Here is a 14,547-nt window from a genome sequence, read left to right on the forward strand (position 1 = left end):
TGAAAGTCACTCAGTCATGTCCAACTCTTTGCAACCCCATGGACTGTAGCTCACCAGGCTCCTCTGCCCATGGGATTCTCCAGGCAAGAATACTGGAGTGAGTTGCCATTTCCTTCTCCAGGGGATCTTCCCAACCCAGGGATTCAACCTGGGCCTCCTGAATTGCAGGCAGACTGTTTACCATCTGAACCACCAGGGAAGCCAGGTAATCAAAGACTGTACGTAGATAAATCAGGTCTGTTCTGCCCCCTGGAACTTCTGGTTATTACTCTTTCTCTCTTGAAAATATCAAAAAATATATTCTTTTTCCTTCTTTATTTATTTAGGTTTCCGGAAATAGCTATTAGAGATGCCTTCTACATATTGTATACAGGATAAGGACTGGATATACAGCAAAGACCAAGAAAAACATGATGATCCATGATGCTTTACATGGAACTTCTTTATAAGTGCTAGTTACACAGTCATTACACTCAGTTAAATGTATCATAATTTGTTTTATTCTAAAGCACTATATATTGGATTTGATGCTAATAAACTTAGCTACACAGTTTTGAAACCACCACTTACATGCACACAGTTTGCAAAATGCATTCTCTCAAAACACTAAAGTGGAAAAGACACTAGATTTTTGTTAGATTTAAGGGTTTATTATATACCATATTTATATAAATCATGTGAAAATAATTTCCACATGATAATGGATATAGAAAAAGTAACTATGTGGTCAATTCCATATAAATAATTTCACATGTAACCTGAAAAATAAATGGTACTAAAGATAAATCATAGGTCATTTAACTTCTGTTTGTTAAATTACTCAAATAGAAATTCACAGTTTTCTTAGGTGTGTTTGTGCCTGCTTAGTCGCTTCATTCATGTCCAACTCTTTGCAACCCTCTGGACTGTAACCTGGTCTGTCCATGGGATTCTCCAGGCAAGAATACTGGAGTGGAATGCCATGCTCTCCTCCAGGGGTACTTCCCAACCCAGGGATCAAACTTGGGTCTGTTATGTCTCCTGCATCAGCAAGAGGGTTCTTTATCACTATTGCCAACTGGGAAGCCCCTGGTTGTATTAAATATATAAGCTAAGCAATTATATGCAAAAATAAAGCTATACAAGAAAGGATCCTTTCTGCTTCCACATTTATTCTTGTAATTCAGCTAACATTAGAGTAACAAACATATGACAATGACAATTTAGAATCTAAACATGAAGTTGTGAAATGGAAGAGGTTATTATTATACTAGGCTATAATTAGTATTGTAATTGTTTTTGCCAGAAGGTTTTTTTTTCCTATTATCATGGCATTTTTGACAAAGTCCAGCAACAATGGTTCAGTTAACTACACAAAATGTGACCCGAAGTATTTATTTTGTACAAATATGTTAAATGTAAAGTACAGCGTAAGAATGTAATAGTTCAGTTCAGTTCAGTCGCTCAGTTGTGTCCGACTCTTTATGACCCCATGAATTGCAGCACGCCAGGCCTCCCTGTCCATCACCAACTCCCAGAGTTCACTCAGACTCACGTCCATCGAGTCGGTGATGCCATCCAGCCATCTCATCCTCTGTCGTCCCCTTCTCCTCCTGCCCCCAATCCCTCCCAGCATCAGAGTCTTTTAGATATTAACTGAATTTTGGAATGTAATTGGTGCTTAAACTGTTCTGTAAAGTTGTCTTACATGCTCTGGATCAAAGCCATTGTAGAACATTCCAACTATTATTTTCAATTTACACCGTCAGCTCTGGTCCATTTACCAAGTGGTGAAATCAGAGCAATTGATTCTTCTGAATCTCTGCCAGTTACACCCCATCTAATTTCTCCAGTCCATATGCACTCATCTGAGTGTTATTTTTGGACTTCAACAAGAATTGCTCTACCATCAATTGAATAGGCATAGGTTTAGAATGATGTTCATAATTTGAAGGGCTGAAATTGCTCACTAGGGTAGGAAGTGACCCTTCAGGAAACTGCAGATCAAATTCAACTCTGATAAATGCCATTATGGTATATAACCCCCTGAAGGAGAAAATGGCAACCTACTCTATTATTCTGGCTGGGATAATTCTGTGAACAGAGGAACCTGGCAAGCTATAGTACATAGCATTTTAAAGAGTAGAACACTACTGAGTGACTGAGTACACACACAGCTAAACAAGGTAATGCTTCAGTTTTGTGTTACAATCCAGAGAAGGATTATTTGTGACTATAAATAATTTATTTTCAGTAACAAAGATTTTCACAAGTTTCTATCAATTTACTATCTGTAGGGAAAGAGCAAATTAGCCAAGATGGTGTGGTCAGGCTTTCTCGATACACAGCCTCTAGCTCTTGCCCCATGTTTTGTGGATAATGATTATGTAACAGCCGAGATCACTTATAGCACTGCGCCTGCAGCCTCACGAGGTACTCGCTTGGTCAAGTGCTACTTTGTGCAGTAAGCATATATATGCTTCATCTGAGAAGGCATTGAGGCTGCATAGAGGTTATGTTATGTCACCAACATTATGATTATGTTAGTATGCTGCGTCACGGCTGTGTCTGTTGGGTCAGCCACAAGAGGAGAAGTATAGTGTCTCTGCTGCTACAGCTGCTGTGCCAGCCAGGAGAGAATAAACACATCTGCAGTTCCCACAGCTCCTTGAGTTTTCTTCCAGCTTTCCCTTTGTCTACCGTGGGTTCAGTGAACAGTGCAAACAGCATGAGACAACTGGCATTACAAACAGAATCAGAGATACAATCATTGTAGTTGACAGGATACCCAGCAGCTAGAGGAGCCTGAGGCTACACTGGATGGAGGAAGCCAGGGGCCACCATAGAGCATGTGGTATCATGTGGCCACTATACTCTCAGCATGGGCTCCAGTGGAACACTGGGAAGCAGTGGATGATTCCCTGGATAGAACTGAAAATGCATTAGAAAATATGGATCGAGTCCTATATGATGCCACACTGGTGCCCAATGTGCAACATTATGAGACTGTGTGTCCACGCTTGGCAGCAAGTCCCAATGTACAGCAGAAAGTGAAGAGTGAGCAGCCTATGGGCCAGGGGGACATCCTCAAGGGCCACAATTTTGACTGATTTTATGACGTTTTAACCATTTACTCAGGAAGAGGTGGTCGACTTGGGTAAGCAGTTTTGACAAAAGCAAAGGGAAACTTTGGCAACTTGGCTTCTGCAACTATGTGACACAAGTGTGGGCCCAGTGACTGTCAGGGTTCTGTGGATCCTTACTGAGAGAAGTAGAGAATCAGCAATACACAATGCATCTATTTAAAACTTATGTTGCGTTCTCAATGTAGCACAAATACACATGAAGTTTATTATAGTCTTTTTATCTTATGTAATTATGATAATACATGGCATAATTTCCAAATGGATTGTTGTTCAATACTCAGTCATGTCTGACTGCTTCGCAACCCCATCGACCGCAACATGCCAAGTTTCTCTGTCCTTCACTGTCTCCCAGAGCTTGCTCAAACTCATGTCCATTGATTCGGTAATGCCACCCAAATATCTAATCCTCTGGCGTCCCCTTCTTCTCCTGCCTTCAGTCTTTCCCAGCATCAGGGTGTTTTCTAATGAGTTGGCACTTCACATCAGGTGGCCAAATTATCAAAGCTCCAGCTTCAGCATCAGTCCTTCAAATGAATATTCAAGATTGATTTCCTTTAGGATTGACTAATCTGATCTCCTTGCAGTCCAAGAGACCCTCAAGAGTTTTCTCCAACAGCACAGTTCAAAAGCATTAATTCTTTAGCACTCAGCCTTCTTTATGGTCCAACTTTCACATGCATATGTGACTACTGGAAACCATAGCTTTAACTATATGGACATTTGTAGGCAGAGTGATATCTCTGATTTTTTAATATGCTGTCTAGGTTTGTCATAGCTTTTCTTCCAAGAAGCAAGTGGCTTTAATTTCATGGCTGCAGTCACCATCTGCAGTGATTTTGGAGCTCAAGAAAATGAAATCTGTCACTGTTTCCATTCTTTCCCTATCTATTTGCCATGAAGTGATGGGACCGGATGCCATGATCTTAGTTTTCTATGTTGAGTTTTAAGTCAGCTTTTTCGCTCTCCACTTTCATCAAGAGGCTCTTTAGTTCCTCTTCACTTTCTACCATAAAGGTGGTGTTATCTACATATCCCAGAAATCTTGATTCCAGCTTGTGCTTCATCCAACCCAGCATTTTGCATCATGTACTCTGCATATAAGCTCAATAAGCAGGGTGACAATATACAGCCTTAACGTACTCCTTTCTCAATTTGGATCCAGTCTGTTGTTCCATGCCCTGGAACTGTTGCTTCTTGACCAGCATACAGGTTTCTCAGGAGGCAGGTAAAGTGATCTGGTAGTCCTATCTCTTTAAGAATTTTCCACAGTTTGTTGTGACCACACAAAGGCTTTGGCATAGTCAATGAAGCAGAAGTAGATTTTCTTTCTTTTTTTTTTTTTTCTGGAATTCTCTTGCTTTTTCTGTGATCCAAGGAATGTTGGCAATTTGACCTCTGGTTCTAAATTCAGCTTGAGCAGCTGAAAGTTCTCAATTCACATACTTTTGAAGGCTCACTTGGAGAATTTTGAGTATTACTTGCTAGCATGTGAAGTGAGTATAATTGTGTGGTAGTTTGAACATTCTTTGGCATTGCCTTTCTTTAGGATTGGAAAGAAAACTGACCTTTTCCAGTCCATGGCCAGTGCTGAGTTTTCCAAGCTTACTAGCATATTGAGTGCATCACTTTAACAGCATCATCTTTTAGGATTTGAAATAACTCAGCTGGAATTTCCTCACCTCCACTAGCCTTGTTCGTAGAGATGCTTCATAAGGCCCATTTGACTTCACACTCCAGGATGTCTGGCTCTAGGTGAGTGATCACACCAACGTGGTTTTCTGGGTCAGGAATATCACTTTTGTATTTTTCTTCTGTGCATTGTTGCCACCTCTTCTTAAAATTTCCTGCTTCTCTTAGGTCCATACCATTTTTGTCCTATATTGTGCCCATCTTTTCATGAAATATTCCCTTTGTATCTCTAATTTTCTTGAAATTATATAAATATGATATCATATTATATATATAAGTATAATATAAAATATATAATTTAAGATTTATATACTGTAGTAATTATTTTCTCTTATATAACATATGGTATTATATTTAATATAATTAAACCTTATATTGGTCTCGCCAGACGCTGCTAGCTGTAAAGAACCCGCCTGCTCCTGAAGGAGACATGAGTCACAAGTTCTGTCTCTGGGTAGCGAAGAGTTCCTGGAAAAGGAAATGGCATCCTACTTCAATATTCTTGCCTGGAGAATATCATGGACAGAGGAGCCTGGAGGGCTACAGTCCATGGGGTCACAAAGAGTCAGAAATGACTGAAGCAACTTAGCATGCAAACTTTAAATACTGCAGTAATTATTTTTCTCTTTTAGGAGTAGATAGAATTGGTCAAAAAAAATTCAATCATTCTTAGAAGATTTCAAGCAACTTATTTCAAACATTTCATTCAATGATATGATATAATAGTGGAATGTGTGTGTGTGTGTATGTGTATATATATATATATATATATGTTATAATCTTGCATCAGTCCAGTCACTCAGTTGTATCTGACTCTTTGTGACCCCATGTACTGCAGTATGCCAAGCTTTCCTGTCCATCACCAGCTCCCAGAGCTTCCTCAAACTCATGTCCATCAAGTCTGTGATGCCATCCAGTTATTTCATCCTCTGTTGTCCTCTTCTCCTCCTGCCTTCAATCTTTCCCAGCAACAGGGTCTTGCCCAAAGAGTCAGTCCTTCGCATCCGGTGGCCAAAGTATTGGAATTTCAGCTTCTGCATTAGTCTTTTCAATGAATATTCAGAACTGATTTCCTTTAGGATTGACTGCTATTATATATGTGTTGGTTGGTTGGTTTATTCACTAAGTCGTGTCTGACTCTTGTGGCCCCATGGACTGTAGCCCACCAGGCTCCTCTGTCCATGGAATTTTCCAGGCAAGAATACTGGAGTGGATTGCCATTTCCTTCTCCAGAGAATCTTTCTGACCCAGGGATCAAACCCAGATCTCCTGCATTGCAGGCAGATTCTTTACCGCCTGAGCTATGAGGGAAGCCCCTGTGTATACACACACAAACACACTTCTTAAACAAAAAGATCAGAGAAAAAGTAAAGCAATGTATTTATAGCCTATCAATAGAAACTTGGACAAATATTTATTTTTAGAATAATTTCATGCTTTAATAGTAAAATATTGACAATATTTAAAATGTGGAAAGCATACATGTACATGTCAGTTAGTAATGCAATTGATATTTGTCAACTCCTTAGATTCTGAATTCCTGTCTGTCCTTTACTGCTGGAATTGCTTCATAAATATTCCCGTGTATCTGTACAGAGCTTTCTGAGCAGAGATTACAGAAAGATATATTAACCCAATCCACCAAAGATGCAGTATCTACACAGAAACTGCAAATGGAGCCACATTTTAGTGACTTTGGAATTGTCCACTCTCATCCACCATGATCTGGTTTAGAGGATTCATTCTAGTAAACTGAGTGGAAATACTAATGTAATCACCACCCCTCACATTTTTGAGATCTTGAATACTGATGTTGATGTGATTTTATGCTGTATCCATGGAATGAAAGAAAAAAAGATGATACCACTCCTCAAACCAGCACATCATAGATCATTTTTGCAAACCGAATGACTTCCAGGCACTACCATGGAAAAAAGTCAATGTTCTAAAGTTAGTTTATCTGGCCCTCGGGAATATCTCTACTCCATAATTCCCCATTTTCGGAATTTTGCTGAGCAGTTAGAAGAGAAGAAAGAGAGGAGAGGAGAACAGTCATAATGTAAGGATTATAAATGGAGACTTTATTGTCAATCATGCAGATACTATTAATAGAATAATAATATAATTTTGTGTACCATTTGGGGGTGAAATCTATATGCAATTAAAATTGAACTGCTTACTTTAGCAATACTGACAAAAGACAATCTGAATAGTTCTAAATCTACTAACAGAAGCCTTAATTTAAATCTTCCCACAGAGAAACCTCCAGGAACAGTTGAGCTAAGTGGCAAATTTTAGGAAGAAAAACTTGTAGGGTGAAATAATATGGTTTTATACCAACACTTAGAGAAAATAGAGAAAAAGTATATTTCCTGCTTCATCTTATGAGATCACTATAAACTTGATACCAAAATCTTCAAAGAATTTGTTAACAAGACCTTTTGGCTAAGATCAAGTGTAGTAAGGGGGCCTCCCAGGTGACACACTGGTAAAGAATCTGACTGCCAGTGTAGAAGACACAGGTTTATTCTCTGAGTTGGGAAGATTCCCTGGAAGAGGAAATGGCAATCCACTCCAGTATTCTTAACTGAAAAATTCCATGGACAGAGGAACATAGTGGGCTATAGTCCATGGGGTTACAAAGAGTCAGACATGACTGAGAACATAAAATAAAAATACAAAGAAGCATTCTAAACAAAATAACAAATATGATCTGGTGATATAAAAAATGAGTATGTATATGAAGAGAGAGAGATTCAGGGAGGAAGAGAGAGAAAGAGAAAGAGGGTAAATGAAGAAATATATTAACAAGTAAACTGTATCTTATAAAACCACATGCCTAGATCAATATTTAAATTTTTACTAACACTTTGCTCCTTTCTTTTCTTCATTATTTGGCTTAAGGATGTTCATTTTTCTTGTCTTCCATTTTTTGCCTTAAGGACTTATTTTTTCTCCTTTGTTGAAGTAGCTTTTATCTCCCTCTGAAATCTGTTATCCTCAAATGAATTCAAATTGTGTTTTTCTTTTTTTTTTTTTCCAAAAAAGTCATAGTAACGTGATTTGTAGCTACATGTAAATGAGTGGTAAAATTCAAACTTGCAGAAAACATTTTCCTGTCTTATAATAGCATCAATAAAGCTCTAAAAGTGGTCTATTTTTAGTCCTCTTTATGCAATACCTCAGCTTTTCATCACATTTAAATAGCCTTCAGAGTGGGTGGTATTTAGTTAGAAGTCAGGCCAGAGAATAAGCCTCAAAGAAATGTGTGTTTATACAAACTTATTTTATATATTACTATATTCAGAGAATGTGTATTACTGTGTAAGCATATATAAATATTATATAAATATATGCCCACCATAAAATACACCTTTCAGGGGAACATAAGGAATAGAGATCTTTAGTTCTATATTTGTCATCCTGCATTTTTATAGAGAAAGTAAGTGCTCTAATGCTACTTGTAGGAAGTTGACAGATTGTGCTTCCAAACCATAGGTGATCGTGTCATACAGCAGTGGTTTTAGCTTCTAAAATTAATTGGTCGGCAATCATTTTATATTTAAAGCTGTTACCCGCAATCTGGGCAATTAGAAAACTTATTAGTTGTGGAAAAAATATTTTATCACTTCATGAAAAAATTTAGATAAAGAGAACTGAATATTAAAAAAAAAAAAAAAAACCATTCTGGATATAGTAAAGCACTGAAACACAGTAGAATAAAAGCTTTCTAGAGTTAGTCAGTTCTCTACTGCTTCTTAACAAAATACCACACACTTACTAATGGGTTTTGAGAGTAAAGTTTCCAGGCAATAGTCAGCTGGATTCTTTCCTTGAGGTCTGTCCAGGCTAAAATCAAGGTATCAGATGCGGGTTGAAGTTTCATTCAACACTTAGGACCTTTGCTACATTTGTGTGGCTGTTGACAGAATGTATTTCCTTGTGTGCTGCTACAGGACTTCTAGAGACTGTGTCTTCAAGGCCACAGCAAACTGAGTAAAAGCTATAGTGTATACCTGTTACCCATTTGACCCCATCAGCAGCTTCTTTCAAAACTCATTACATCCCTGGTGCATCAGTGGCTTCCTTGTTGTCCCTGCTATTAAAAAAAAAAAAAAAAAATCTTAGCCTAGAGAAGACCACATTTCTAGTCTCTCTAGAATGTCAGTTCTCCAGATACCAACTTGTCCCAGAAGAAGGAGAAATAACTAACTACATTAAGGGAGCTACACTGTAAAACTTATACAGTCATTAAAATTGACTTAAAAATATATTGTAATGACAACATATTAAAAAAAATCACCATAACATCAAAAATCAAAATTAAATAATCAACATAGAAATAAACTGTTCAAATTTTTATTCAGAAGAACTGAATATAATCATAATTTAGCACAAGTTGATATTTTAATAGAAGGTGTACAGAACAGGTTTCCCTGGTGGCTCAGTGGTAAATAATCTGCTTGCCAATGCAGGAGACATAGGCTCAGTCCCTGAGTTGGGAAGATCCCCTGGAGGAGGAAATGGCAACCCACTCAAGTATTCTTGCCTGGGAAATCCCATGGAGAGAGAAGACTGGTGGGCTATGGTCCATGGAGTCACAAAGAGTTGGACATGACTTAGTGACTGTACAGTAACAACAAAGTACTTAGAACGCATCTATGTGTTTATATATCTGTTGGAAGATTTCGGGAAATTTAAAAGTAGGAGCATAAATATCTATAAGAAAACGTATTATAAACTTAGGAAAAGTCTGTTGAGGTGCATAAACAAACAAAAATTATGGATCAGCTGTGAACAGTACTTAATTATTTAAAATAATGTAATCATCTTTGATTAAAATAGCAATCAAGGACAGCTATATAAAGCTCCAATACTTTGGCCACCTGATGCAAAGAGCCAACTCATTAGGAAAGACCCTGATGCTGAGAAAGATTGAAGGCAGTAAGAGAAGGGGATGACAAAGGACAAGATGGTTGGGTGGTATCACCAACTCAATGGACATGAGTTTGAGCAAGTTCCAGGAGATGGTAAAGGACAGGAAAGCCTGGCATGTTGCAGTCCATGGGGTAGCAAAGACTTGGATACAACTGAGGAATTGAACAACAATATATTAGTAAGAATACTAGTGCAAAAAGGGAGACTTTGGAGGGAAAGTATTGAAGAGTTAAATCTTCACCTACTATTACAGTAAGTGAACTGATGATGATCAAAATCATTAAACTACAAAGTGGTCATAAAACATACATTTAGAAAATGGAGTGAATGCCAGAGGAAAAAGTAAAAAGTTGTGGATGTGATTGCCTCAGAGAAGCAGGGCTGAAAAGTACAGCATCTCTATTTTTATAACTCAACACCATTTGATATTTATGGCATGCACGTTTATTAATTTGATTACAAATGAAGAAGCAACATTACATTCACAATGAATATGGGGAGTGAAATTATTTAGAAAGGCCATTACTTTGTTAATATTTGAAGTAGTATAAATCTCTTCACAACCCAATTACTGAACTCCCGTTATGTGTTTGACAGCATGCAAAGCTATGCAGATAGAAAGATAAATAAGTCAGAATGAGTTAGATTCCTGTTAGCCTCAAACATAAGCCTTTCCTTGATTGTGATTGGCTCATTTTATACCCATTTGCTGTTTTTCTTACTTGGGATTTGTAGCTGTCCACTAAGAGACAATACTTTAAAAAATATATTTTAAATTAATTTATTTCAACTGGAGGATAATTACTTTACAATATTGTGATGGTTTTTTCCATACATCGACATTAATCAGCCACGGATGCACACGTATCACCCCATCCTGAAAACCCCTCCCACCTCCCTCCCCACCCCATCCCTCTGGGTTGTCCCAGAGCACCAGCTTTGAGCACCCTGCTTTATGCATCAAACTTACAATCATCAAATAACATCTTGCTTTCAGCCTAGTAGTTTTGAGATTCATAAGACAGTAGATATTAATCAGTCCAGACTTGATTTCCAAGAGAAAAATCTGTAGGCTACTAAAGTGACAAGATTAGTGATACAAGGGTAGTTTATCACTCAGAGCACTTTTGAGCATACAGTGAAAAAATATGAATTTACTTAGTCTGAGTATACAGTTCTTATTAGAAAGAACCCCTTGAATATGTGAGTAGATATACTTATAAATGTGACATCCAGTTAGTCTCTACCTTTAAAAAGTCATTTTAAAAATACATTAATATTTTACTTAAGGGTGATACAATATACAGAATTTGTATTGGTAATAACAACACTTTAAAAACATTTACTTATAATTGCATATCATTGTTCTAAGGGATTCATAGTATATGTCTAATTTGTGACCTTTAAATATAGCAGGGAATTTTTAAAGCTCATTGACTTTCCTTCAGATTTTAGAGTAGATTTCAGGTGCTTTGATCACAAAAGATTGCTATGTGAGGAAAAGATATGTTAATTAACTTGACTGTAGTAAACTTTTCATATGTATATTGAATCATATTTTATATCTTAAATATTCCAATTTTTATTTTAAAATAAAATTTTAATTTTAAGTTGTTTTTATTGAAGTGTAATTGGCTTACAATATTATGTTAATTGCTGCTATACAACAAAGTGCTTCAGTTATATATACATTCCTTTTTAAATAACCTTTTCAAAAATATGGAACACTTCACAGATTTACATGTCATCCTTAAGCAGGGGCCCTGCTATTCTTCTCTGTATAGTTCTAATTTTAACACATGTATTGCTTAGGTGAGCACCAAAATAGTTTTAACAGTGACATTAGGAACTGAAAATCAAATAGAAGATATTATTTTAAAACATTAACTTCAGGGACAGGATCATAATTGCTTTATATACTCTAATCATATAACACTAGCTCTAATTTTGAAAAATCTTGAAGATATAATCTGATCTACAGTTCTTAAAATCAGGTAAATAATTCTCCTTACCCCTAGTAAAATCTATAGCATGTATAACCAAGTGTGTGTCTTCATCCATGTCTGAGTAGTGAGGTGCTTGGACTCCATTGTGGTTTACTGACTTTTTTCATCCTATTTTGTTTATTTGTGTTTTCCCTTACTTAAGTCTCCTAAATAAAACTCTCAAGATTGTATTAATACTTATCTGTATATTAATGGATTGCAATTTATTCACTTTATACATACATATATTTAAAATCTGAGGCTAAGATTAAAATTGGACACTTGTTCTCATTCTGTACTTCTGAAATGATTTACAACATACATATTGTTAAATATGAATATGAAAATATTACAAAATATAATGATAACAAGTTTCAAATTCTTTCTCCTCATTCATTCTTGCCTAATTGTCAAAGAAAATGCCCCTTAAACTAAGCCGTGTTCCCTGAAAAGAGCAACGTTTTCCTAGAGCACTAAAGATGAATCTGGGGCTTCCGTGGTGGTGCTAGTGGTAAAGAATCTGCTTTTCAATGCAGGAAACAAAAGAGTTGAAGGTTTGATGCCTGAGTGGGAAGACCTTCTGGAGGAGGAAATTGCAATCCACTCCAGGATTCCTGCCTGGAAAAATCCATGGACAGAGGAGTCTGGTGGGCTACAGTCCATAGGGTCACAGAGTCGGACATGACTGATGACTGAGTGTGTTAGTCGCTCACTGTGCACACATACAATGATGAATTTGAGGGATCTCTAGAATTGCAATGTTTTTTTAAATTATTATTTCCTCCTGTTTGCTGCTGCCACAGGTCCTGATCTCTTCTTCTCTATGGAGTCCCATTAGTTATTGCTGTGCTTTCTCAAGTCACATGGATCAAGCTTTCAATCCTTCACTTAGGACATTCGCTATCACTTTGCCAAATGTTATCATCACTGTTACCTACATGCAGACTCCTTATGTTGCACCTCCACTTGAAAACAGTATGTTACAATCCCTACCTGTCAAAATAATCTACTTTGAGAAGAAAGCATGTAGAATTAGATGACTGAGTGTGAGAAATCCAAAGTTTGATAGTCCATTTTGCTAATCTCCAACCTTCCTCCCAGCAATGTTTCCTGTACACTCAAACAGCCTGCTCTCCCATGGGCTCCCTTAGTTACTTCATTCTGTTCTCTCTCTGTAGCCTTGATTCATATTTCAGCCTAACCAAGTTATGATGCATACAGGTCACAACAAAAAGAATAGAAGCTTGTCTGAGATAATGAAACATATCTGCATAGAAGTTAGATCTCATTTTTAGTATGTATCAAATCTTGAAATTTGTCTGCCTTATAGTTTTATATTATTGAGGTCAAAGAAGTTAATTATCATATACCTAAAAACTTATTGAAGGGACTTCCCTAGTGGTCCAGAGGTTAAGATTCCATGCTTCCAAGGCAAGGAAACACGGTGTTCCATCCTGATTGGAGAACTAAGATCCCATATGCTGCACAATGTAGCAAAAAAACAAAAAAAAACTGTACTCCAACAAAAATTGACTAAAAAGTTTTTTTTTTTTTAATTCACTAAAATATGCCTTTACTTAAGGGAAGAGAAAATATATGGAAATAAATTTCACTGTCTTTGAGTGCTTACTATTCACAAAGCATTCAAAGGAGACATGAGTGAATGTAACTGGGCTCCTGCAATTACTAAGAGACATAACAAAGCACTCCACATTTTATTCTTTCAAAATATTGCTCACCTTACAGGACAGTGTGTTATTAAACTTACTCCCTATACCTTCTCTGTAATCACCAGTGAAAATGCTACTTTATTTCCTTCTTCTCATATTCCAAGGTATATTATAACAATTATATAATGATTGTAATGATAATCACCTTAATCAACTTGAAAATTATAATGAGACAAATGCAGTTGGCAAAAAGGAATACTGTCATAATCAAGGGCTTTAAAATTTCCCTTTCACTGAGATATGCTTCTTTCTAGATGATTGTTTCCATTTCAATTTATGCTACAGTCACAAGAGTTATTGTTAGTAAAAAGTCAGTCTCACAATTTCAGAGATTTATGCCAACATTCCCAAACCTTCTCATTCCCTAAAGAACAAAACTCAAGTCATTTTTTTTGGCATCTGAGGCAGCTAAAAACAATGTGTACTTGTTTCTTAGAGCCCCTAATTATGGTGGTCCTGATATTTTTAATGACAGTAGATGACGAAGTCAAGGAAGCTTCGAGGAAGACAGAGCAAACTTTACATTTTAACTTCTAAGTCTGTATAGCTTGCTCTTTCAAATAATAGCCACTGTGCCATTCAAAATTTAGCTTGAACATAACCTTTGACATGGCTAATCACTATCTGCAAAGTTCCTCCTGACATCCCCTTATAATTGCCAAAACTCCACCTCATAAGTTAGAGCAGCTACATGAATTTGAGATGCCACTTCTTGACTTTAAAGCAAGCTTTGAGTCAAATGTACCTAATAGCTTCATATATCATGAAGAATTTTTTTTTTCTTTCAAGGGCTAAATAACAGAGTTGACCTTATTCATATAATAAAATGTCATCCTGTCACGTAAGCTTGCAAACATTCTGAAACAAGCTCATTAGTGAATAATGATGCCAAAGAGTAACTTATTAATGTCAGTAAATACACTTTACATCCTTCTGATAATTTGCAAAAAGCAGAGTAATTATCAGAACTATGCCTTTCTCTGTAGTGAATGAAAAAACAATCTGTAAAACTTAAAAAGTTATATTTAAGACATAAAGCAAATCAAACTTTCTTCATTCTCCCAGTATGAAAGATTTTTA

General features: G+C 36.6%; 1 non-coding gene across 1 annotated transcript; it reads right to left on the reverse strand.

Annotated features, from left to right (window-relative positions):
• Window positions 1–11,465: 11,465 nt before the first annotated feature.
• LOC128066287 (U6 spliceosomal RNA) lies at window positions 11,466–11,572 on the reverse strand. Its single transcript, XR_008201193.1, has one exon. It is a non-coding gene; the product is annotated as a U6 spliceosomal RNA (small nuclear RNA).
• Window positions 11,573–14,547: the final 2,975 nt, after the last annotated feature.

This window comes from Budorcas taxicolor, chromosome 20 (genome assembly GCF_023091745.1).
Source record: "Budorcas taxicolor isolate Tak-1 chromosome 20, Takin1.1, whole genome shotgun sequence".
In the NCBI taxonomy this organism is placed as follows: Eukaryota; Metazoa; Chordata; class Mammalia; order Artiodactyla; family Bovidae; genus Budorcas; species Budorcas taxicolor.